The sequence below is a fragment of the Dama dama genome, chromosome 19 (assembly GCF_033118175.1).
Source record: "Dama dama isolate Ldn47 chromosome 19, ASM3311817v1, whole genome shotgun sequence".
NCBI classification, from domain to species: domain Eukaryota; kingdom Metazoa; phylum Chordata; class Mammalia; order Artiodactyla; family Cervidae; genus Dama; species Dama dama.
The window spans coordinates 47,802,044-47,827,402 of NC_083699.1; the positions used below are offsets into that span (position 1 = coordinate 47,802,044).

At 39.4% G+C, this 25,359-nt stretch overlaps 1 pseudogene; it reads right to left on the bottom strand.

Moving 5' to 3' along the window:
* Window positions 1–450: 450 nt before the first annotated feature.
* On the bottom strand, window positions 451–25,288 carry LOC133074078 (small ribosomal subunit protein uS14-like; annotated as a pseudogene).
* Between the last annotated feature and the right edge of the window lie 71 nt (window positions 25,289–25,359).

Below are 25,359 nucleotides of genomic sequence, written 5' to 3' on the forward strand. Positions count from 1 at the left end.
ACTGCCAGGGAGGTCCCTGGAAATGGTGTTTTTTATATCCCAGGAGAGTTTGGAATGACAGGCTTCAGAAAACAGGCAGGAGATAAGCAATAAGAGGAGGGAAAACAAGCACAACAGTTTTCTTTTAATGGGTTCTGGGACAAAAACGTCTTGAAATCTCTAAGGCACGAAATTGGAAAGCTATCCTGACAAGATGGAGTAATGCATATGGGAAATGATGCTCAAACACAAATGCCTAGGAGAGGAAAAACCTCATTAAGAATGTATGGAGGTAAACCGGAGAAACTTCCCAAGCACCTGTAGAAAGCCCTGCCGGTTGTTCAGTACCTATTGCTCTGATTATACTTGAGTGTCCCCATCTCAACCAGAACTGATGATTAGAGAGTAAGGTTTCTCAAGTCTGTTATACACAGACTAACAATCACCTGAAGCCACCACTGTCCTGAGTCCCTATAAGCTTTCTGATTCTTCACCCACAGGAATACCAAGAACCCCTCTCTGAAATTTCCTCTACAGAAAATTAAGGCCATCAGACATCATCACTAAATTTCTATAGATCTTAGGAGGATATCCTAGAAATAATAGAACACCAGGATAAGATTTAAAGGAGGGCATTTTAGTAATTGAAATAGATCATAATGAAGTAACTCTCCAGAGTAATTCTAGACTGCAAAAAAAAATTAGATGACAAGAATTATGTCATAATCTTAGCAAGAGGCACTAAAATAATACTAAATCAATTTGCTTTTAATGTGAGAGAATCTACTTCCAAAGAGCTTGATGTGCTATAGTTTATGCAACTGCATTCTAAGTTCACTGACTTGAAAACAGTGTTCAAAAATCTCAAGATCTCAAAAACGATTCTGCTTGGAAAAGCATGTTGTAAACAAAAAATGTACTTGATTCTATTGGAAAATGCTTAGAAAACTTAACATTTAAAGCTTTTACTTGTATAAAGCTAAAAATAACATGAATTTAACTAGTTTATTTTTAGAAGTTTCTTTTTTTTTTTTTTTTTTTGGTGCTGATAGTAGGTCACACACCAAAAAGTAGAGAAGAGGTCTAATTACCTAAGACTCAGGTCTCTGGTTGGGAAGAAGTGGTCATTTTAATTTTGCATAATAGCAAAAGCTACCATGGGAGCTGAAACACAATCATGCCTCTTTTGGCTTAAAAAAATAATTCATGCATTACGTATTTTATAGTGAAATATTTATTCCAAATTTAGTGGCTTCTTGGGCAGAAGGATAAATTAGAGGCTGGGGTTAACACATACACACTACTATATATAAAACAGACAGGCAACAAGGACCTACTACATAGCACAGGGAACTCCACTCAATATTTTATAATACACTATATGGAAAAAGAACTTGAAAAAGTATATATATAATATATATTAAAAATATATAACTGTTCTGTACACCTGAATCCAACACCACATTATAAATCAGCTACACTTAATAACATTTTTAAAAATATATTTAAAAAAATTAAATTTAGTGGCTTCTGCATTAAATTGTCTCTAAATGTCAAAAGTTATTTTGACAGTTTAATTTTACAGAATGTGGTTGTGTTTTTCTCCAGAGTCTTGACAGCAGTTGCTACAGGAAACATTTCTCTTTTTTTCATTTATTTTTATTAGTTGGAGGCTAATTACTTTACAGGAAACATTTATTTTAAGTGAGATTGAGGGTTGTTTTTTTTTTAAGTTTTTAAAACTTCTATTTTATATACAAAGAGCTAGTATTGTTAAGGTAGATGTGCTGGACGATCCATTTAAGGAAGTTCAGTTAGTTCAACTTAAATGAAGCCAATGTCCCTCGCATACTGGTGGAAACACTGGCAGCACATATTGAGGCTGTATTTCCGGATCAGATGGTGCTGGTTTGAGCAGACCCGGCAAGAGCGAGAACCCTGGCCGAATTTTCTCAGATGGCTCCAGTAGAGCTGCTGGTGACCTATGTTGCTTTCTCGGCTGCAAGGAGGCAAGAGGGAGGGGTTTTTTTTCTTCAGTGTTCCAAGACCATTTGTATTTATCTTCTGTTTGCATTTTTTGCTTATTTTTCTATTGGTTGTTAGACTTTCTTCTCCATTCCTATGGGCTCTTAATGTAATTAGGAAGATTGACCTTTTCTTAGTAATTAGTTACAAAAAATTTCTCTATAGAAATTGGTCCCCCTGCACAGGTAGGAAAAGATTGATTGTTTGATAGTCATGGTAATAAGTAACCACCAGAACCGGTTATAAACCTGTCTAATCAATCAATGACAACTTGGTTCATTGAATACATATCTGAAAACCAACCAATCAGTGACAGCCTCATGCTTTGAAAGTCAGCTAATCATCAGTGGTCTCAGGCCAGTAAACACTTCCTGCACAGACATCACCATCACACTTCCCTATTAGCTTCGAGCAATGCTAATCACCTGACTACCGTGGCACCGGTATGTACTAACCACCGGACTGCCAGAGAATCCCCAGGTCTTGTATTTTGACACCAGCTTGCCATTTATCATTTGACTTTAATTACAAGGCTTTTTTTTTTTTTGCCATGCTAAAGTTTTTGACTTTCAGATAGTTTAATTTTTCAGACATTTGAAAAAGTGGACTGATTTTTTTGTTGTTGAAAGAATTTTCTTCATGCTATAAAAATGTTACCTTTCCCCCTTAATACATGTATATTTTATATGGTTTCATTTTTTACATTTCAATATTTGACTCATTCGATGTTTAACCTGGTGTAGGGGTAAGTATTGTCCAACTTCATTATTTTTTTTCACTGTCTATTCAATTTCCCCAACACCATATTTTAAAAACCCATTATTAAAAAAAAAAACACCCCATTATTGCCACTAATCTGAGAACCTACTTATAAGCTAAGTTTCCATACACATTAGAGTCTGTATCCGGATTTCCTGTTTAGTTTCACAGGCATGCTATCCACTCAGGCCTTGATAGCACATTATTTTAGTCACTGAAGTTTTATGATAGAGTAAGTCACCTCCCATGGCTCTTTTTTTCTCTCACAATATTCCAGCTACTCTTATTTTTCCCTATCAACTCTAGAATCTCATTCTGTTTCTGGTAGTCTCTTACCCCTTTCACGTCCTTCCTTTCCTTGCTCACCAGCAGCTGCTACCAAGAAATACTGCCTCTGCTTTCTAAAGGGATTCCCTCTCTTAAATCTGCCACCACTGAGCCTATGTAATTTTTTGACCTTTCCACCTCCCCCTGCCACCCTCTCCAACGCTCTTGCCTTTGCCCTTCTCTATTTGTTCTGGGATCCACTCATGAGGCTTCCAACTCAGAGTGGGCCCTCACCTTCTACAGATGAACACTTGCTGATGTTTTTCTGGGATCTGCTACTTCTGGGACCCCTTGGTACTTCTCATCCTTCCCCTTTGTACCTTTTTGACTTCCCAGATTGATTATTCTGGTTAAAAATAGTGTCTGAGGCCATGCCTCATGTGGCAGGGAACTGTGGATGGGCTCCAGAAGCTGAGGGCACCCTCCTTCTAAGAGTCAGCAAAAAATCTCAAGTTCTCTGTACCACAACTGCAAGGAACGGAAAGCTGCCAACAACCATGCAAGCAGGGGAGTGGATACTTCTCCCAGTGGAGCCTCCAAACGAGATGAGCCCTGGCCAACACATTGACTGCAGCCTGGTGAGACCCTAGCAGAAAACACAGCCATGCCCAAGCTCCTGGCTGAGATAATATAGGTGTGTCATATCAAGACACTAGGGTTATGTTATTATTCATCAGGTTAATTAATAGGGGTCCTATGGCATGTTTTGGCGGGCTATGCCTCTCAACTGAAAGTCATAGTTCCTGTGAGGGCGCACCCTTCACACCGTCTCCCTCACACCAGAGCCTCTTCCTGGGTTCTGGTGGCTGCTTCTTCCTTTCTGCCGCGCAAATGGAGTGGGAACAGCTGTCTGGCCTTGCTACACGGAACCATCTTGTGCCTTCCCTACACCACGCCCACGCCTTGGTAAACAATCCCTCTTCTCAAATCATGCAGTGTAACTGGCCATCTATTTCTTGCCAGGCCGCTGACTGGTACTGTTAGCTACACTAGGAAACATACCAGGTATTAAAAGTCATGTAAATGTTCAAATATCTTGAAAACTCATTAAACAGTACTCCTAAAATGGATGCACTATTATTGCATGTAAATTACACCTCAGTAGATTTTTTAAAAATTAGCCCACAAAATGGACCCGTGCCCGCTGGTTCCCATGGCTCTCTGGATGATCTTTTGCATATTTCCCAAGACACAAGGGAGCCTGCCTACATGCTCCCCGCGACTCAGGAGACCCCTGAATCACAGAGAAAATTAGTTAACAGAGGAGGAAAAATCATTCATGGCTTGCTCAAGTTGTTACACTAGCTTCAAATATTTGTTCTAAATAAAGATGTATATATGTGTGTGTGTGTACATATATGTATATAATTTTTAGTTGGAGTATAGTTGATTTACAATGTTGTGTTAGTTTCAGGTGTATAGCAAGGTGATTTAGTTATATATAGTCTTTTTTAGATTTAAATAGACCTTAGGAAAAGGTAAATTTTTTAAAGTTTGTCATCTGAAAGTACTAAGAGAACTGAACCTCAGCTGCACGGGTGCTTCTCTATTTCTTCTTCCTGCCTGCAGATCTTAGGAAATGACAGTCTTTAAGTTTGGAGACTGTCATTTGTTTCCTTTGCCTGCTAAGTCGCTTCAGTCGTGTCCGACTCTTTGCAACCCTATGGACCGTAGCCTGCCAGGCTCCTCTGTCCATGGGATTCTCCAGGTAAGAAGATTGGGGTGGGTTGCCATTGCCTTCTCCAGGGGATCTTCCCGACCCAGGGATCGAACCTGCATCTCTTGTATCTCTTGCATTGGCAGTCAGGTTCTTTACCAGTAGCGCCACCTATTTCCTCTACTCTATTAACTCTCTTTTTAGCTATTTTCAGTCAGTAGTTAGGAGAAAAAGACACCTATCCCTATGCACTGTTATGTAACTACCTACTGTATTCAAAATATTATTTATTAATTTCAGTGACAGGCATTTGAAGAAAAGTTAAAATTCAGACCATTTCTGGAAATGTGTTGAAAAATGACCTTGCCTGGGATGCTACCAGTACCTGCTTTCCCTCTCAAGCCACTTTCTCCAGAATTTCAGCTTTTCTAAACACCTCTTGCATTTGTGCCTCCCTGGGCTCTCATAAATGTCCAGCAGTGCCTACTATGGTAACAGGGCTGTAGCTGAGGGGCCTGCAGGAGCAGTATCAAGGAAGAAAGAGACTGCGTGGTCTTTTGTGTTTTATAACTTGGACATTAGCCAAAGACTGCACTATTAATATCACATACATTTTGATATAAATATAAGAATGTTAATTAAATTTAGAAATTACTAAATTTCTCCGCCTCCTTTCTAAAGAAAATAAATCAACTTAACATTATATATATTTTTTAAAGTATTTGTTTGGCTGCACCTGGTCTTAGTTGCAGCATGAGGGAATTACAGACTTCGTTGTGGCATGCGAGTTCTTTAGTTATGGCATATGAGCTCTTCACTGCAGCATGTGGGGTCTAGCTCCCTGGCTAGGGATTGAACCCAGGCCCCCTGCATTGGGAGTATGCAGTCTTAGCCCCTAGAACACCAGGGAAGTCCCTCATCACATATTGTTAAAATCCCAATTGCAGGCATCAAATGTCTGGGTTTGGGATTAAGATACTGTTATGAATCACACTCAGGATTCTAATTTATTCTGATATTATTATTGTTGCTGTTTAGTCACTAGATCTTGTTTGACTCTTACGCAACCTCATGATCTATAGCCCACCAGACTCCTCTGTCCATGGGGTTTTCCAGGCAAGATTATGGAGTGGGTTGCCATTTCCTTCTCCAGGAGATCTTTGTGACCCAGGGGTCAAACCCGCATCTACTGCATTGGCAGGCAGGTTCTTTACCAATGAGCCACCAATGATGCCCATTCTGATACTAGCCTTGGTAAAATATGTGCCAAGAACCTCAAGCTATTCAATTTCATTCTAAATTATGCCTTTCTTGGGGAAAACTGTAGAGCTTCAACTAATTAAAATTGAAATATGACTGCATAAAGGTGTGAGATGATCATGTTCCCAAGAGTTAACATTTACTGAAAACTAATTATGGACTAGGCAAGGGCACTGAGTGCTGAATATCTCATTTAATCCTTTACCATTTCTGCTAAGGAGACACTATTACTGTGCCTATTTTACAGGTGAAGGAAACCAAAACTCGGATTTGCCCAAGCAAGAATGAGGCCAAGTCAGGATTTAAACACAGGACTATTTGACTCTGGAGACTGAACTCAGACTACTCACTGTTCTATTCTGTTCAGAAAGGAAGTAAGCTAGGATCTGATTTATAAGAAAAAAGGAAGGACTTGTATGCAGTTTTAGACACATTTTTAGACAGTTCCCATTTTAGTCTCCCATTTCACATTCCACACAGTTTTAGAAACTTCCCGTTTTATAGAAGAAGAGATCACGGCAGGTGTCACTGCCCAAGGGTATTTTGACAGTAAGTGGAAAAGGCCAGGATTTGTATCCAGATTAGAGTCTAAAGGCCATGTTCTTTCAAGCAAAATGTGCTGCCTTGTCAAATATAAATTATATAAGGATTAAATGTACTTATGTAACACCTGAAATTTGTAAATCTTATCTATTTCTGAATACTAGAACTGAGGGTATGGTAAGAAAGAGAGGTGGCCCTGGGCAAGTCTCAGGACACAGTGAATGGCTGATAGAGAGGAACAAGCTGCAGAAGAGGGGAGGATCAGGAAGATAGGACAAAAATAAGCAGTTGTGATCCCATGAAGTCAAGAGTGAGACTGTTGTAAGAAGGTGTAATAAGGAAATGCCAAATTCGATTGAAAAGTCAATTGAGATAAAGACTGATACGTGTCTATAGGAATTAGCTTTGAGGTATTGGGGGACCTCAGTAAAAGTGGACTGGTGCATTGTGAGCAGAAATCATATTAGAGTATGTTCTGAAGTGAGCAGGAGGGGGGAAAATGGAGAATATTCCAGAATCAGATAGATGTGGATTTGAATTTTGCTTCAATCTTAACCTCTGTTTCTTCAACTGCAAAAGAGAAACAAAAAGACCTTCTTAACAGAGTTGTTGAGATGAAATGACATGGCAAATGTGTGTCAGGATAGGTGTTTGGAATATTAACCAATGTTTTACCTGGTCCTTGCATTATTTGGTCCTTTCCAAATAATGAAAATAAGCCCATAGTTAGATGGGCTATTGGACATTCATTCTTTTGGGAAAGATTCACCTAGGAAAAAGCAGAGGAAAAAGAAGTTTTACAGAGTCTCAAAATCTACTCCCCAGAGAGAACTCAACACAAGAAGAATACATTTGTAAAAATACCTGATGTTGAGTGAAGGAATCAGAATTTGCCACCCCCAAAATATGCTATTTGGTATAAAGATTATTTTAAGCTGAAAACATTTGAGATTTAACAGATGCAGAAAAATAGATTTCTCAAAGCCTCCTTATGTGACTCAAAGCAACAATATTTTGGAAATAAGGCTGCCATAAATTACTCTTCAGGGCAGATCTATTCATGAAAGGGAAAATGAGAATAAACTCTACCCCAAATTCCTTCTCCAGGGCAATTTTATGGCCCTGAAGGGGACAGGAACACTCATACCTATATAAATGTAATAAAGATTATTATGACTTTCTTATATCCTGTTTATTCTCCTAAAACCCCCAACTTTAAAAATCTTTCCAAAAAGTCATTTATCTTGCTATAAGTCCCTTTCCCCACCCCCATGTTTACTTACCTGGATGGTATCTAAGCTCCCAATTCTAACTACTCCTCCTCTGAGTTACTCATCACTGAGTTTTCCTGCATGTATGTGCACTGAATGTGAAAAATAAACATTTTTTCTTCTGTTAACCTGTCTTTGTGAGTTTAATTTGCATGACCTCAATGACTGAACTTAAGGATAGGGGGAAAGGTTTTTTCTTCCCCTACATGATTAAGCTAAGATTCCCTGACCTCAGCCCAAATAAAGACTGTCTGGGTTGGCAAAAGGGAGGAGAAGCGTGACATGTTCAGGCACAGTATGCCTCTAGAGAGGGAAACTTTGTCCATGTACATGCTTGTCTCAGGAACATGTTGTTTTGGCCCATTGTGGAATAGAAGTGGTAGGGCATTCCTTGTTTGCTCAAGAGTGACACAGACATGTGGCTCTAAGAGCTTTCAGACTCAAAGGAATCCTGCAGATGGGAATGAGGGAGAACCCCATGGTGCTTGGGGGCCACTGAAGAGCACGTGGACTGTGCCAATATCTCAAAGATGCTGTATGAAATGGATGACAACCAAGGACCACGTATATCCCCCAAGGGAACCAATCAAGACACCCTAGAACTTACGAACAATTCGGGTAAGGCAATAGGAAACCAACTTAACTGAAACTTGCCATCCCAGATGACAAGGGCTCAGTAGAAATTAAGTTGAATTATAGAAAACTAAGGCAATTCATGGGTTTCCCAGGTGGCACAGTGGTAAAGAATCTGTCTGCCAATACAGAAAACACAGGGGATGCATGTTCAGTCCCTGTGTCAGGAAGATCTCCTAGAGTAGCAAATGGTAATCCACTCCAGTATTCTTGCCTAGAGAATCCCATGGACAGAGAAGCCTGGAGGGCTACAGGCCACAGGGTAGCAAAGAGTCGGACAAAACTGAGTGACTGAACATGCATGCAGTACACACACAAGGCTATTCTACAACTACTTCTTGTTCAAGATTAGTATCAGCTATTTGTGGGGCTCATCCAGGATGTCTTACAATTCTGGGGTAAACCATATCTGCTTGAAGACTGAGTATTAACCCTAGAGTAGGACTAGAACTGAGCCATCCTGAGACAAAAACCATGATCTGGTTGGAAATTTGATGTAGAGGTGGTGTGACCTCTCAGAAGTGTTTGTTGATTTCAGAAGTACCACCGGACAGTGATGAGACCAAGCGTTAAAGAATCCTAGAGAATGATTAAATTCCCTAGACAGACATAGGGTGATTAATAAAAGAGGGTGATGGAGTTTGTGTTTATGATTAAATTTTCTAAATCAGCAATGAGTGAGGTCCTTGTTATGGATTGAATTATGTGGCCTCCCAAAATACTTATATGCTGAAGTCCTAAACCCCCAGTACCTCAAAATGTGACCTTATTTGGAAATAGGGTCATTGCAGACATAATTAGTTAAGATGAGGTCATACTGGATTATTTCAAATCCCTAATCCAATGTCACTGGTTTCTTTACAAGAAGACAGCCATAAGAAAACGAAGAGACACATACGAAGACTGTCATTTGCTGGCAGAGGCAGACATTAGTGTTATATAGCTCTAAATCAAGGAATGCCACAGATTGCTGGTGAAGCCAGAAGCTAAGAGATAGGCAAGGAGTAAATTCTGCCCTAGAACCTTCAAGAGAGCATGGTCCTGCTGACATCTTGAACTTCCAGTCTCCAAAACTGTGAGAGAATAAATTTCTGTTGTTTTAAGTCACCCAGTTTACGGTTATTTGCTGCAGCAGCCCTAGGAAACTATTACAGTTATTATAGTTCCCTTCTCCCAGGATGTCCTGAACCTCTTTTTAGGTAAAGAATAGCTATTTCAATGGCACTAACCCCAGTTGCCAGAGCAGAGAGGCACTCAAAACCCTTCCAAAACTGGCGTATCTCTTAATCTGCTGTAAAACTGGTGACCTGGATATGTGTAAGAAAACGAGTTTTGAAGGACGAAGCTAGTCTCTATAGCACTGTCCAGCCCCTGGCTGGAATTATTTAGGACCTTAATATTTCTGCTAAGAGTTTAGCAAAGTGCAAACATTTCTCTCCCCACCCCCTGCTATTGCTACTTTGTGATAAAAATAGACTATTCCTAAATTCACAAAGAGAATCTATTTAAGCAGAAGCTAAGAGTCATCAGCCCTGACTTCACTGAACCAGTACCAGTCTGCTTACCCCTGGACATCTTGGTATGTAAGAGAAACAACTCTTTATTAAGCCAGTGATATTCAAGCTTTCTGTTATTGATAGCCATTACTAACTATAGTGCCAATAACAAAGTAGAAAACAGGAAAAAGAAAGTAGTCAATTCTTGTCTTTTGAATTTTAAAACCTAGATGTCAGGGTGGTAAAAAACCACTAACAGCCTCAGGGTATGGGCAATAGGTTTGGAAGATTAAATGATGGCTACTCAGCCCCCAGGCCACATAAATATTCCTTGGTCTGGAAATAATAAAAAATAAATTAAAAAAAAAAAAAGAAAAAAAAATTGAGTTATGGAAAATATAAAATTGCATTTCTTGTGACATGAGTTTGTACACTAAGATTTATACTTACCATATGGTAACTCTCATTTGACTGAAAATGTTATTCCCGTATTACCCTATGAAGTCTTACTACCACTCAGAACAGTACTCATGGTCGTTATAAAAAATTCACTTCTATTCTATACTTTTTAATAGAAATCACCATTCTTTCTCTTCCCAGACTTGAAGACTTGAGGTTGTCCTTCACTTTTCCATCTTTTTTGTCTCAGAATAGATCCATTATTTCTTGCCTTTTCTTCTATTTCTCTTTCCTTCTCCCTCTCTCCCACTCTCTCCCCTCCTTCTTAATCCACTTGCCTCCTTGTCTCTCCCCATTTCCTTCTTGAGGACTTCCATTATTGGGACTGTTGACATTTTTAGTACATTAACTCTTTCCCCTAAATGGAACTTCAGCTCCAGCAAAGCTGATCTGTGGAGGGAGGTGTTCAGGTAGACTGTCCCACAGAAAACAACTAAAAATGCTGGATACTATTTTAAAACAAACAAAACTTCTTAAAACCATTAAAGAGAAGACAAGATAATAAGAAACCACTGGGCCAAAGTCAATGTGGAATCTCAGAAACAGAAAGGGAGCACAGAAATCTCTTCTCTTTGAGGATGTATGACAGATCCAGCAAACATGAGCTGCCATTTTCACAGCCCCTTGGGGTCTGGAGTAAAGAAAAAAGCCAGGGTCATGCAATGTGGGTAGTGGTGCTGGTAGGGCTGCCATTACCAAGTACCACAAACAGGGCAGCTTGAACAACAGAACTGTATTTTCTTCACAGTTTTGGAGGCTACAAGTCCAAGATCAAGGTGTCCACAGGTTTAGTTTGACTCTGAGGCCTCTCTCTTTGGCTTACAGATGGCTACACTTTCTCTGTGTCTTCACTTGGTCTTTCATCTGTGCATGCACACACCCTTGGTGTCTTCTTTTGTGTCCACATTTCCTCTTAATGAAGACACCAGTCAGGGAATTCCCTGGAAGTCCACTGGTTAGGACTCAGTGCTTTCACTGACAGGGCCTGGATTCAGGCCCTGGTCGGGAAAATGGGATCCTGCATGTCACACAGCATGGGCAAGGGTAAGATGGCAAATTGTTTTGTGTATTAAAAAAAGAAAAAAAGGAAAACACCAGTCAGAATGTTTTACAATCACCCTAAGGACCCAGTTTTAACTAACCATCTCTTTCAAGTCCCTGTCTCCAATTACAGTCACACTCTAAGGTGCTAGATATTAGACCTTCACATGCAAATCTGAGAGTAACACAATTTAGCTCATAAAAAAGAATACAGTATAAAACACACCCCATGCATTTGACCCCTCTGATGACAGAGAACCAGAAGTAAATAACCCTTCCACCCTCTGTCACCATGGAGATGCATGCATAATGAGGGGTGAGGGCTCTTTCAGAAGCTGTAGTCCCAGACCTGCTCTCACTAGTTGATTAGCAACCCCAATTCATTGGTTCAGAAAGTCTCATGAGCTTAATTCAAATTGGTCCTGCTGTAGTTGGTAGTGCTGGCCTAAAGCAAACAAACTGCCAGGTATTTCTCCAGCAGAGATGGGTTTATTCAGGATCAGCAGAGAACTGCAATTGGGGGCCTACAAATGTGATGAGCCATGTGCAAGTTCCCACACAGCACGGGAAGGAACAGCTTTTATAGAGAGGAAAAGGAAGTTGGGGGGGCTAGAGTAATTGAAGAGCCCATGGCTTCTCATTGGTTGAGTCCTCACCAGGAAAGTTCTTCTTCTTCCTGTTGGGATCTGCTATGGCATGGGACATGAGTGCTCCCCCTTTTGGTTTCCAGACTCTTACTTAACTGATATTTCTATTTATTAATTTTTAAATAGTAGTGCCTCTAGATGGTTGACAGGATCAAAATAAATCTCTAGAGAAATGTAACTTCAATCTTAAATTTTGAAGAATTTTTAAAAGTCATTTTGCAAAAAATAAGCACCTCAGGGTAAAAAAAATAAATAAACTAAGCAAAGTGCTGCACTCAATATGCCAGCAAATTTGGAAAACTCAGCAGTGGCCACAGGACTGGAAAAGGTCCGTTTTCATTCCAATCCCAAAGAAAGGCAATGCCAAAGAATGCTCAAACTACCACACGATTGCACTCATCTCACATGCTAGTAAAGTAATGCTCAAAATCCTCCAAGCCAGGCTTCAGCAATATGTGAACCATGAACTTCCAGAACCATGAACTTAAAGCTGGTTTTAGAAAAGGCAGAGGAACCAGAGATCAAATTGCCAACATCTGCTGGATCATCAAAAAGGCAAGAGAATTCTAGAAAAACATCTACTTCTGCTTTATTGACTATACCAAAGCCTTTGACTGTGTGGATCACAATGAACTGTGCAAAATTCTGAAAGAGATGGGAATACCAGACCACCTGACCTGCCTCTTGAGAAATCTGTATGCAGGTCAGGAAGCAACAGTTGGAACTGGACATGGAACAATACACTGGTTCCAAATAGGAAAAGGAATAGGTCAAGGCTGTATACTGTCACCCTGCTTATTTAACTCATATGCAGAGTTCATCATGAGAAATGCTGGGCTGGATGAAGCACAGGCTGGAATCAAGATTTCCAGGAGAAATATCAATAACCTCAGATATGCAGATGACACCACCCTTATGGCAGAAAGTGAAGAGGAACTAAAAATCCTCTTGATGGAAGTGAAAGAGGAAAGTGAAAAAGTTGGCTTAAAGCTCAACATTCAGAAAACTAAGATCATGGCATCTGGTCCCATCACTTCATGGGAAATAGATGGGAAACAGTGGAAACAGTGGCTGACTTTATTTTTCTGGGCTCCAAAATCACTGGAGATGGTGACTGCAGCCATGAAATTAAAAGACGCTTGCTCCTTGGAAGAAAAGTTATGACCAACCTAGACAGCACATTAAAAAGCAAAGACATTATTTTGTCAGCAAAGGTCCATCTAGTTTAAGCTATGGTTTTTCCAGTAGTCATGTATAGATGTTAGAATTGGACTATAAAGAAAGCTGAGCGCTGAAGAATTGATGGTTTTGAACTGTGGTGTTGGAGAAGACTCTTGAGAGTCCCTTGAACTGCAAGGAGATCCAAGCAGTCCATCCTAAAGGAAATCAGTCCTGGGTGTTCATTGGAAGGACTGATGCTGAAGCTGAAACTCTAATACTTGGCCACCTGATGCGAAGAGCTGACTCATGTGAAAAGACCCTGATGCTGGGAAAGATCGAAGGCAGGAGGAGAAAGGGAGGACAGAGGATGAGATGGTTGGATGGCATCACCGACTCAACGGACCTAAGTTTGGGTAAACTCCGGGAGCTGGTGATGGACAGGGAAGCCTGGCATGCTGCAGTCCGTGGGGTCACCAAGAGTCGGATACAACTGAGCAACTGAACTGAACTGAACTGAAGCACACACAGAGAGATTCAGGCATCCTGTATAAGAAGCAGGATAAATAACAGTAAACGAACATGCAAAGTCTTCAGATACTGAATTTACCAGACAAGGATTAAAAATAACTGCGACTACCATGTTTAAAGAAATAAAATGAAAGTTTGAAAGCACCTGCAAGTAACAAGAAATTTTTTAAATACCTAATCAGATTTGAAATACAAATAGAACTTATAGAAATAAAAAATACAATAATTAGATTTTTTCCAGCTATTTCATACATTTTAAACAAACACAAAATCTGAAAGAACAGCTGTACACTACTACTTATATTCAATAATTGTTAACATTTTATCATAGCTATGTTTCATATTTTTAAATTTGCTGAACCATTAAAAAGTAAATTGCAGACATCATATAGTTTACCCCAAAATATGTTAGAATGTACCTCTGTGAAATAAAAACATTTTTTCATAACTACAATATCATTATCTTATTTAAGAAAATTAATAATTGCCAAATGTCATCTCATATTGAGTCCATATTAAAATTTTCAGTTTGCAAAAATTTTTTTATAGCTGCTTTATTTTTTGTTATTTTATAACTAGCATCCAATGAAGGCATTGATTTTGGTGGTTTCCTTTTTGTTCCCTTTTCATCTAGAACAATCCTCTTGCCTGCTCCCACCCATGACACTGATTCTTTTGAAGAGACTAGCATGGTGAATGCTTACATTCTGGATTTACCTGAGTGCTTCCTTATAGAATTCTTTATTTTTTGATCTTTCTTATAGTCTGGAAATTAAGCCTGGAAGTTTAAGTTTTGCCAAGAATATGTCACAGGTGATGCTCGTTTATTTCTTAACATATCACATTAGGAACTTCCCTAGCAGTCCAGTGGTTAAGACTGTACTTCCCTTGCCAGAGGCATGGGTTCCATCCCTAGTCGGGGAACTAAGGTCTCACATGCTGTGCAGTCAAAAGAAAAATGAATACAATATATTATTCTGTCCCATTCTTAGTAATATTAATTAACTTTAATGATTTGGTTGAGGGGATGACTGCCAGACATCTTCCCTGAAATGTAATTTTAAAAATATCTGGACAGTTTATCAATTTCTTGTAAAGTTAAACATACATTCACTATATGACCCAGCAATTCTACACCCAAGTATTTCCCAAGAGAAGTGAAAACTTATGTTCACACAAAAACTTCTACATGAGTTGGTAGTAGCTTTATTCATAATAACAACTGGAAACAACCCAAATACCCTTCAACTGATGAGTTGTAGTACATGCTTACAACTGAATCATATTTAGCAGTAAAAAGGAATGAAATACTGATATAGACAACATATGGGTGACTCTTTTTAAAATTTATTTATTTTTGGCTGCATTGGGTCTTTACTGCTGCACGCGAGTTTTCTCTAGCTGCAGCCAGTGGGGGCAACTCTTCATTTGATGTGCAGGCTTCTCATTGCAGGGGCTTCTCCTGTTGCGAGGCCTGGGCCCTAAAGTGCGGGCTTAGTAGTCGTGGTGCACAGTGTTAGTTGTTCTGTGGCATGTGGGATCTTCTTGGATCAGGGATTGAAGGATCAAATTCAAGTTCTCTGCATTGGCAGGTGGATTCTTAACCACTGGACCACCAGGGAAGTTCTGTATGAATCTTAAATGCATTATGCTAAGTGCAAGATGCCAGACTCAAAAGGCTCCACCGTGTATATTCTATGTACATAACATTCTGGAAATGGCAAAAAACGTAGGAACAGAAAACTCTAACCCTAAACTAAAATACCAGTTTTTAAATCTCATATTGAGAGACAGAAGTTTCCAATGACCAACATACTCACACACTGTTTTCCTGGTATGAAGGAACCTAGAAAGGTAAAGTATCATTGGGAAGGATTCTAGGTAAAGGTAAAATCAGAACAAAGGAGTACAGGGGTAATTCATCAGGCTCAGAGTGAAGCTTTATGAATGGAGCAGATTCTGACAATTGCCTAATTAACACCCATTCCCCTCCTTCTTCCTAAAAGGACCAGACTTCATGGAGGTATCCACCTTCCTCCACAAAGCCATATGCTTTACTAAAAACCAGTTATGTTTATCTCACATTCTTTGGCAGGGACAGCTTTAGGAACAGAACTGTGACTCAATTCAGACCGATGAAATCTGAAGGAAAGTCTCTCAAGGGACTTCGAGGAAATGTTTCCTTTCTCAATTAAAAAAAAGAGAAAAAGGCAGAAGAGATGAGCTGGCTCTTCTTCCTCTGGATGTTATTGTATCTGGATGTGATGCTTGCAAACAGATGGATTCTCAACCACTGGACCACCAGAGAAGTCCAGACATTTCTAGTTATCGTATAGTCAAATTTATCACTTTTTGCCTTCATAGTTTGCAATTTTATGTTTTAATAATTTTTTCACTTCTTTGATCAAAACCTGCTGATCCACAACTTTAGGGCACTAAAGCCTCTTGATGAAAGTGAAAGAGGAGAGTGAAAAAGTTGGCTTAAAGCTCAACATTCAGAAAACTAAGATCATGGCATCTGGTCCCATCACTTCTTGGCAAATAGATGGGGAAACAGTGGAAACAGTGTCAGACTTTATTTTTTTCGGCTCCAAAATCACTGCAGATGGTGATTGCAGCCATGAAATTAAAAGACACTTACTCCTTGGAAGGAAAGTTATGACCAACCTAGATAGCATATTAAAAAGCAGAGACATTACTTTGCCAACAAAGATCCGTCTAGTCAAAGCTATGGTTTTTTTCAGTGGTCATGTACGGATGTGAGAGTTGAACTGTGAAGAAAGCTGAGTGCTTAAGAATTGATGCTTTTGAACTGTGGTGTTGAAGACTCTTGAGAGTCCCTTGAACTGCAAGGAGATCCAAGCAGTCCATCCTAAAGGAAATCAGTCCTGGGTGTTCATTGGAAGGACTGATGCTGAAGCTGAAACTCCAATAATTTGGCCACCTTATGCGAAGAGCTGACTCAACTGGAAAAGACCCTGATGCTGGGAGGGATTGGGGGCAGGAGGAGAAGGGGACGACAGAGGATGAGATGGCTGGATGGCATCACCGACTCGATGGACATGGGTTTGAGTAAACTCTGGGAGTTGGTGATGGACAGGGAGGCCTGGTGTACTGCGATTCATGGGGTCGCAGAGAGTCAGATACGACTGATCGACTGAACTGAACTGAACTGGAACTGAATCACCCTCTGGCCTATGTGAATGACGCCCCCTGGAGCACTAAGTACATGGCATCCCTTTCTTAAGTTTTGCAAGGCAGTCTGACTTTAAGTCATTAGGAGAAGCCCCTATAAATATGCTATCATGAAAGTTGGAAAGCTTTGCTCCTCTTACTTAAATCTCGAATGAATCTATCATCTATTTTTGTCTCTAAGGTTAGAATCTAATCATATTTAGGTCCCAGGGTTATTGATTGGTTAGTCCATCCTTTCCCTCACTGGTCACCATGACCTCACTTCTGTCATGGTGTCCATATACGTTTGTGGACGGACTCTTTGTTCTGTATTCTGTCTATCCCCCACCCATACCATACAGTCTTAGTTACTGTACCTTATGTCTTGATATCTCGTAGGCAAAACTTCCACCTGTTCTACTTAAAAAGTGTCTTGATTATTACTGATTCTTTGGTTTTGAATTTTAAAATCACCTTATTAAAATGTTGGAGAAATTCTGTGGGATTTTGATTGGAATTACATTGAATTTATTGATTATTGTATAGAAAATTAGCATCTTTATAACACTGGGTCTTCCTACACATGAATATAGTAGATTTCTTCATTTAACTCCTATCAATAAACTTTATCATTTTCTTTATAAGACCTTTTGCATTTTTGTTAAATCTATACTTAAACATATTTTATATTTTTAGTTGCTATCATGAATGGGATATTTTTAAAATTACATTTCCAAACTATTTGCTGTTCATCTTTAGGAATACAGTTTTAAAATATGCATTTTGGTTTTATATCCAGAAAAATCCTTGAACTTTTCTGTTGGTTTTAAAATTTGTCAGTTTGCCTAGATTTTCTGTGCAAATAATCATATAATACACAATAACAATTTTTTCTTCTTTAAAAAAAATTTTAATATATTCTTTCTTGTCTTACTACTATGGCTAGGACTTCTCATATATCACTGAATAGAAATAGTGTTAGAGTACATACTTATCTTGTTTTTGACTTGAAATGTTTTATTATTACTTATAATACTGTTTACTCTGTGCTTTTAGTAAATATACTTCATTAGGTTAAGGAAGCTTTATTTTCTACCTAGAACATTAAGGATGTTTTTAGTTGTGTTTTGTGGAAGGATATTGATTTACATTAATGTTTTTTCTGTGTCTGATCAAATGGATCAAATGGTTTCTTATATTTAATTTATTCTACTATTGAAATTACATTGAAAAAATTTTGTTATAAAATTATACCCGCATTCCTGAATAAATCTAGTTAAAAAGCAATGCATATATGTGTGCATGTTATTAGATTTCTAAATTTTGGTTTAGTATAGCATTTTTATCTTGATTAACCATGAGTGAGGCTGAGTTTTCATTTATTACTTTGTTCTCAGAAGGAGTTATTTGTCGCTATTGTTCCTTTTCTGGAATAATCTGCGTAAGTTTAGGACCACCTGTTTCTTTTCTTCTTTTTTTTTCCTATTCTTTTTTCTTTCTTTCTTTTTGGTAGAAATCACCTGTAAAGTCATCTGGGTCTGGTTGTTTATTTGTGTAGTTAAGTCAATTTTGTTAATTGTCATAAGTCTACTCACAGTTGAGTCAATTTTGGTAAATTATATTTTTCCAGGAAACTACCATCTATTTCCTAATTCATCGGCATAATGTTGTTCATAATATTCTCTTATTTTAAAAATCACTGCTCTATCTGCTATGTCCCTTTTTTTTCTTAATCTAATTCGTAAAAGGATTTCAATTTTACTTGCTATTTCAGAGAACTAGCTTTTGTATTTTGTTTTCTATTTTATTGATTTCTGCATTTTCCCCTTTAAATTTCCCTGGGTTAATTCTGTTGTTCCTTTATTAACCTCTTGATTATTGAGGCGCTCATTTTCTAACCTTCTCTAATATAACCATTAAGGTTGCAAACTTTTCCTTTAGGTACTCTTAAAACTGCATTTCAGAAATTCTGCTATGTATTTTCTCGACAATTCAGTTTTAAATATTTTTCACTTTCCATTTGTGCCTATCAACTTGCCTTTGGCTCTCCAGACCCACTCACTGTCTTCCCTCTCCACTCTACTTTCTGCCCCATAGGCTGTTGTGTCCTCTGTCTTCCAGTTGAGTCTCTCAGAGCTATCTGAGATGCTGCCTCCAGGGCTGCAGCCCTCATTTTGCCCCAAATAAAACTTAACTCACAACTCTCAAGTTGTACATCTCTTTTTAGTCGACATTCTCATCAACTAGATTTAAGAGTTCCATTTGCTTTACATACTCTCTAACACTTGGTATAGTAAGTCATTTAAATTGTAATCATTCTGATAAGTGTTGCATGGTATTTTACTGCTTTTTTTTTTTTTTTAGTTCTACCACTTTATTGCTACCAACCCATTTCCCTCCACCCTCGTGCACACATGCTCAGTCATGTAATCCCATGGACTTCAGCCCGCCAGACTCCTCTGTCCATGGACTTTTTCAGGCAAGAATACTGGAGTGGGTTGCCATTTCCTTCTGCTTTACTGCATTTTTAATTTGTATTTGCCACAGGGAGGCCTGGCATGCTACAGTTCATGGGGTCGCAAAGAGTCGTACACAACTGAGCGACTGAACTGAACTGAATGACTAATAGGGTTTCTTTGGTGGCTCAGACTGTAAAGAATCTGCTTATGATGCAGGAGATGTGGATTCAATCCCTGGGTCCCTGGGTTCAATCCCTGTGTCCAGAAAATCCCCTGAGAAGGAAATGGCAACCCACTCCAGTATTCTTGCCTGGGAAATCCCATAGACAGAGGAGGCTGGCAGGCTACAGTCCATGGGGTCGCAAAGAGTCGGACACAACTGAGCAACTTCACTTCACTTCACTTCACTTCACTCTCACATCCATACATGACTATTGGAAAAACCATAGCTTTGACTCTATGGACCTTTGTCAGCAAAGTAGTCTTTGCTTTTTAAAATGCTGTCTAGCTTGGGCATAGCTTTTCTTCCAAGGAGCAAGCGTCTTTTACTTTCATGACTGCAGTCACCATCTGCAGTGATTTTGGAGCTCAAGAAAATAGTCTGTCACTGTTTTCACAGTTTTACCATGTATTTGCCATGATCTTCATTTTTTGAATGCTGAGCTTTAAGCCAGCTTTTTCACTCTCCTCTTTCACTTTCATCAAGAGGCTCTTTAGTTCTTCTTTGCTTTCTGCCATAAGGCTGGTGTCATCTGCATATCTGACACTATTGATAGTTTGCCAGGGATTCTTGATTCTAGCTGCGCTTCATCCAGCCTGGCATTTCCCATGATGTACTCTACATATAAGTTAAATAAGCAGGGTGACAATATATAGCCTTGACATACTCCTTTCCCATCTGGAACCAGTCCGCTCTGCCATGTCCAGTTCTAACTGTTGCTTCTTGACCTGCATACAGATTTCTCAGGAGGCAGGTAAAGGTGGTCTGGTATTCCCATTTCTTGAAGAATTTTCCATAGTTTGTTGTGATCCACACAGTCAAAGGCTTTGGTGTAGTCAATAAAGCAGAAATAGATGTTTTTCTGGAATTCTCTTGCTTTTTTGATGATGCAACAGATGTTGGCAATTTGATCTTTGGTTCCTCTCCCTTTTCTAAATCCAGCTTGAACACCTGTAAGTTCTTGGTTCACGCACTGTTGAAGCCTCACCTGTTGAATTTTGAGCATTTGCTTTGCTAGCGTGTGAGATGAGTACAATTGTGTGGTTGTTTGAACGTTTTTTGGCATTGCCTTTCTTTGGGACTGGAATGAAAACAGACCTTTTCCAGTCCCGTGGCCACTGCAGAGTTTTCCAAATTTGCTGGCATACTGAGTGCAGCACTTCCATAGCATCACCTTTTAGGACTTGAAATAGCTCAACTGGAATTCCATCACCTCCACTAGCTTTGTTCATAGTGAAGCTTCCTAAGGCCCACTTGACTTCAGACTCCAGGATGTCTGGCTCTAGGTGAGTGATCACACCATCATGGTTATCTATTCATTAAGATCTTTTTTGTATAGTTCTTCCATGTATTCTTGCCACCTTTTCTTAATATCTTCTCCTTCTGTTAGGTCCATACCATTTCTGTCCTTTATTGTGCCCATCTTTGCATGAAATGTTCCCTTGGTATCTCTAATTTTCTTGAAGAGACCTCTAGTCTTTCCCATTCTATTGTTGTCCTCTATTTCTTTGCATTGGTCTCTGAGGAAGGCTTTCTTATCTCTACTTGCTATTCTTGGGAAATCTGCATTCAGATGGGTATAACTTTCCTTTTCTCCTTTGCCTTTTACTTCTCTTTTCTCAGCTATTTGGAAGGCTTCCTCAGACAGCCATTTTGTCTTTTTGCATTTCTTTTTCTTGGGGATGGTCTGGATCACTGCCTCCTGTACAATGTCATGAACCTCTGTCCATAGTTCTTTAGGCACTCTGTCTATAAGATCTAATCCCTTGAATCTATTTGTCACTTCCACTGTATAATCGTAAGGGCTTTGATTTAGGTCATACTTGAATGGTCAAGGGTTTTCCCTACTTTCTTCAATTCAATTTTCCTGAATTTGGCAATAAGAAGTTCATGATCTGAGCCACAGTCAGCTTCCAGTCTTGTTTTTGCTGACTATATAGAGCTTTGCCATCTTCAGCTGCAAAGAATATAATCAATCTGATTTCAGTATTGACCATCTGGTGATGTCCATGTGTAGAGTAGTCTCTCGTGTTGTTGGAAGGGATTGCTTGCTATGACCAGTGTGTTCTCTTGGCAAAACTCTGTTAGCCTTTGCCCTGCTTCATTTTGTTCTCCAAGGCCAAACTTGCCTGCTCCTCCAGGTATCTCTTGACTTCCTATTTTTGCATTCCAGTCCCTTATGATGAAAAGGACATCTTTTTTTGGTGTTAGTTCTATAAGGTCTTGTAGATCACAGAACCATTGAACTTCAGTCTGTTCGGCATTAGTGACTGGGGCATAGACTTGCATTACTGTGATATTGAATGGTTTGCCTTGGAAATGAACAGAGATCATTCTGTCATTTTTGAGACTGCACCCAAGTATTGCATTTTGGACTCTTTTGTTGACTATGGGGGCTACTCCATTTCTTCTAAGGTATTCTTGCCCATAGTAGTAGATATAAGGGTCATCAGAATTAAATTTGCCCATTCCAGTCCATTTAGTTCACTGATTCCTAGAATGTTGATATTCACTCTTGCCATCTCCTGTTTGACTACTTCCAATTTACCTTGATTCATGGACCTAACATTCCAGGTTCCTATGTAATATTGGCACCGGATATTTACAGCATCGGACTTTACTTTCATTACCAGTCACATCTACACCTGGGTGTTGTTTTTACTTTGGCTCCATCTCTTCATTCTTTCTGGAGTTATTTCTCCACTCTTCTCCAGTAGCATACTGGGCACCTACTGACCTGGGGAGTTCGTCTTTCAGTGTCATATCTTTTTGCCTTTTCATACTGATGTTTAAGTTTGGGATAGTTGCTCTTTGTCATCTAAAACTTTAATTTTCCATTATTCAATGTACAATATTTTTGCAATTTAATTTCCTGAGCATAATCCATATTTTTTAAAGAACATATTTTCCATGATTTGGGGGACATATTTAAATATATTTTCTTGTGATTCTAAAGAACTTTCATATTCTTTAACAATCCAAAAAAACTGTCAAGGTTTTGTTATTAATTTCCTGTCTCCTTTCTTTTAGTTTATTTTTTAAATTTCTACAAAATCTTTTCTGGAGTCATGGATACCACAGTCCTTACCACTTTTTCATAAGATTTATTTAAAAATGACATCATGATATCTGAACTCTAAGACTTAGGAAATAAACCTACAGATCTCATTGTTAGCCTCTCCATTTAATGAAGATACAGGAATAATTGCACATAGTTTTTGTAGTCAGTTGTGTTAGATTGGAACCTGATTTTGCATGGTGGCTTCAGGGACACAGACTTTAGGATTAAGGCCTTTAGGAAGGAAGGGTCACACTGTTCTTGCTCTGGTTTTTCCTCTCTTTTTTTGCACCTCTGTGTGAACGTGAACCAGTTTCCCAAATCCACGACTGGTTCCTGGGCTTCCTCAACCCACCTAGAAACCTGGAACAACACCTGCAGCAACCTGGAAGGTGTGTCATTTAACTGACAATACTCTTGATTAGGAGTACAGGCCAATTATATAACCCTATGGTTACTTTGATTTGACTTGTTTTTAAAATTCATCTCAATAGTGCATTTACAGACTGTTCAGTTCAGTTCAGTTCAGTCACTCAGTTGTGTCCGACTCTTTGCGACCCCATGAATCGCAGCACACCAGGCCTCCCTGTCTATCACCAGCTCCTGTAGTTTACTCAAACTCATGCCCATCGAGTCAGTGATGCCATCCAGCCATCTCATCCTCTGTTGTCCTCTTCTCCTCCTGCCCTTAATCCCTCCCAGCATCAGGGTCTTTTCCAATAAGTCAACTCTTCGCATGAGGTGGCCAAAGTACTGGCGTTTCAGCTTCAGCATCAGTCCTTCCAATGAACACCCAGGACTGATCTCCTTTAGGATGGACTGGCTGGATCTCCTTGCAGTCCGAGGGACTCTCAAGAGTCTTCTCCAACACCACAGTTCAAAACCATCAATTCTTTGGTGCTCAGCTTTCTTTACAGACTGTTAGGATGGGTCAATTCTCCAGATGACTCATCTCCTCTTTAATTGGGCCATTTTTCTGTGTAGATGCAAAATATGTAGTTGGGAGGTAGTTTAAGAGCCTAAATTGAGTCTCTTTAACTTTATTTTCAAGGTAAGGGATCATCAGATTTAAGCATACTCCTATAATGTTTTTAAACATATTTTAAATCATATAATTAACATAATATATTACCTTTGCTTAAAAATAAAGGATGCAGAGTGCATCATGAGACATGCCAGGCTGATGAAGCACAAGCTGGAATCAAGATTGTCAAGAGAAATATCAATAACCTCAGATATGCAGATGACACCACCCTTATGGCAGAAAGTGAAGAGGAACTGAAGAGCGTCTTGATGAATGTGAAAGGGGAGAGTGAAAAAGCTGGCTTGAAACCCAACATTCAAAAAATGAAGATCATGGCTTCCGGCCCCATCACTTCATGGCAAATAGATGGCGAAACAATGGAAACAGTGACAGACTTTATTTTCTTGAGCTCCAAAATCACTGCAGATGGTGACTGCAGCCATGAAATTAAAAGACGCTTGCTCTTTGGAAGAAAAGCTATGCCCAACCTAGACAGCATTTTAAAAAGCAGACATTATTTTGCTGACAAATGTCCGTAGAGTCAAAGCTATGATTTTTCCAGTAGTCACATATGGATGTGAGAGTTGAACCACAAAGAAAGCTGAGCACCGAAGAATTGATGGTTTTGAACTGTGGGGTTGGAGAAGACTCTTCAGAGTCCCTCGGACTGCAAAGAGATCCAACCAGTGAATCCTAAAGGAAATTAATCCTGAATATTCACTGAAAGGACTGATGCTGAATCTGAAGCTCCAAGACTTTGGCCACCTGATTCAAAGAACGTATTCATTAGAAAAGACCCTGAAGCTGGGCAAGATTGAAGGCAGGAAGAGAAGGGAACGACAGAGGATGAGATGGTTAGATGGCATCATCGACTCAATGGACATGAGTTTGAGCAAGCTGGGGTAGATGGTGAGGGACAGGGAAGCCTGGCCTGCTGCAATCCATAGGGTTGAAAAGAGTCAGACATAACTGAGTGACTGAACAAAAAGAAAGGGTTAATAAAGACCCTCAAAGTCCCCTTTCACCATGCCCTCCATTCCTCCTCTCCAGAGGTAACTATTATCATTCTGACCTTTCCAGTGACCTTTCTACACATTTCTTTTCTATTCTACTCATTCTATTCTATTCTTTTCTACACAAATACACACTTTTTTTCCCTTGCATGAGGAAACTGCGACCTTGAGGGGAGACATGTTGCAAATTTATTGAAGGAAAGCGGACTGGACAATCGTTTATTAAAACCTACAATGTGTAAGACTCTACGCCCAGAACTTTATTTGCACTAATGAACCTGGTATTTTACTTCTGCTGGATGGGCTGTCGCACTAATCAGTTTGAAAGTTGGGAAGCAGGTGCAAAAGTCGCTTCAGTGTAGTGATACAGGATATGTATTTTGATGTCAGTTGCAGGAAACCTAGCAGAGGGCTCCAGAGTTGCAAAAACAACAAAATACACTGTCATCCGAAGTTGGATCTGTCAAAAAAAAAAAAAAAAAGCTTGTGAAGTTGAAAAGCGAGACGTCTACTACTTACCAAGACCTTCGGAAACTTATGAAGCGATAACGCATCTATGAGATTAGTCTTGGAGCTCAAAGAAGGCACCAGAGGTCGCAAAGGATGCGGTGGCAGGCAGCAACAG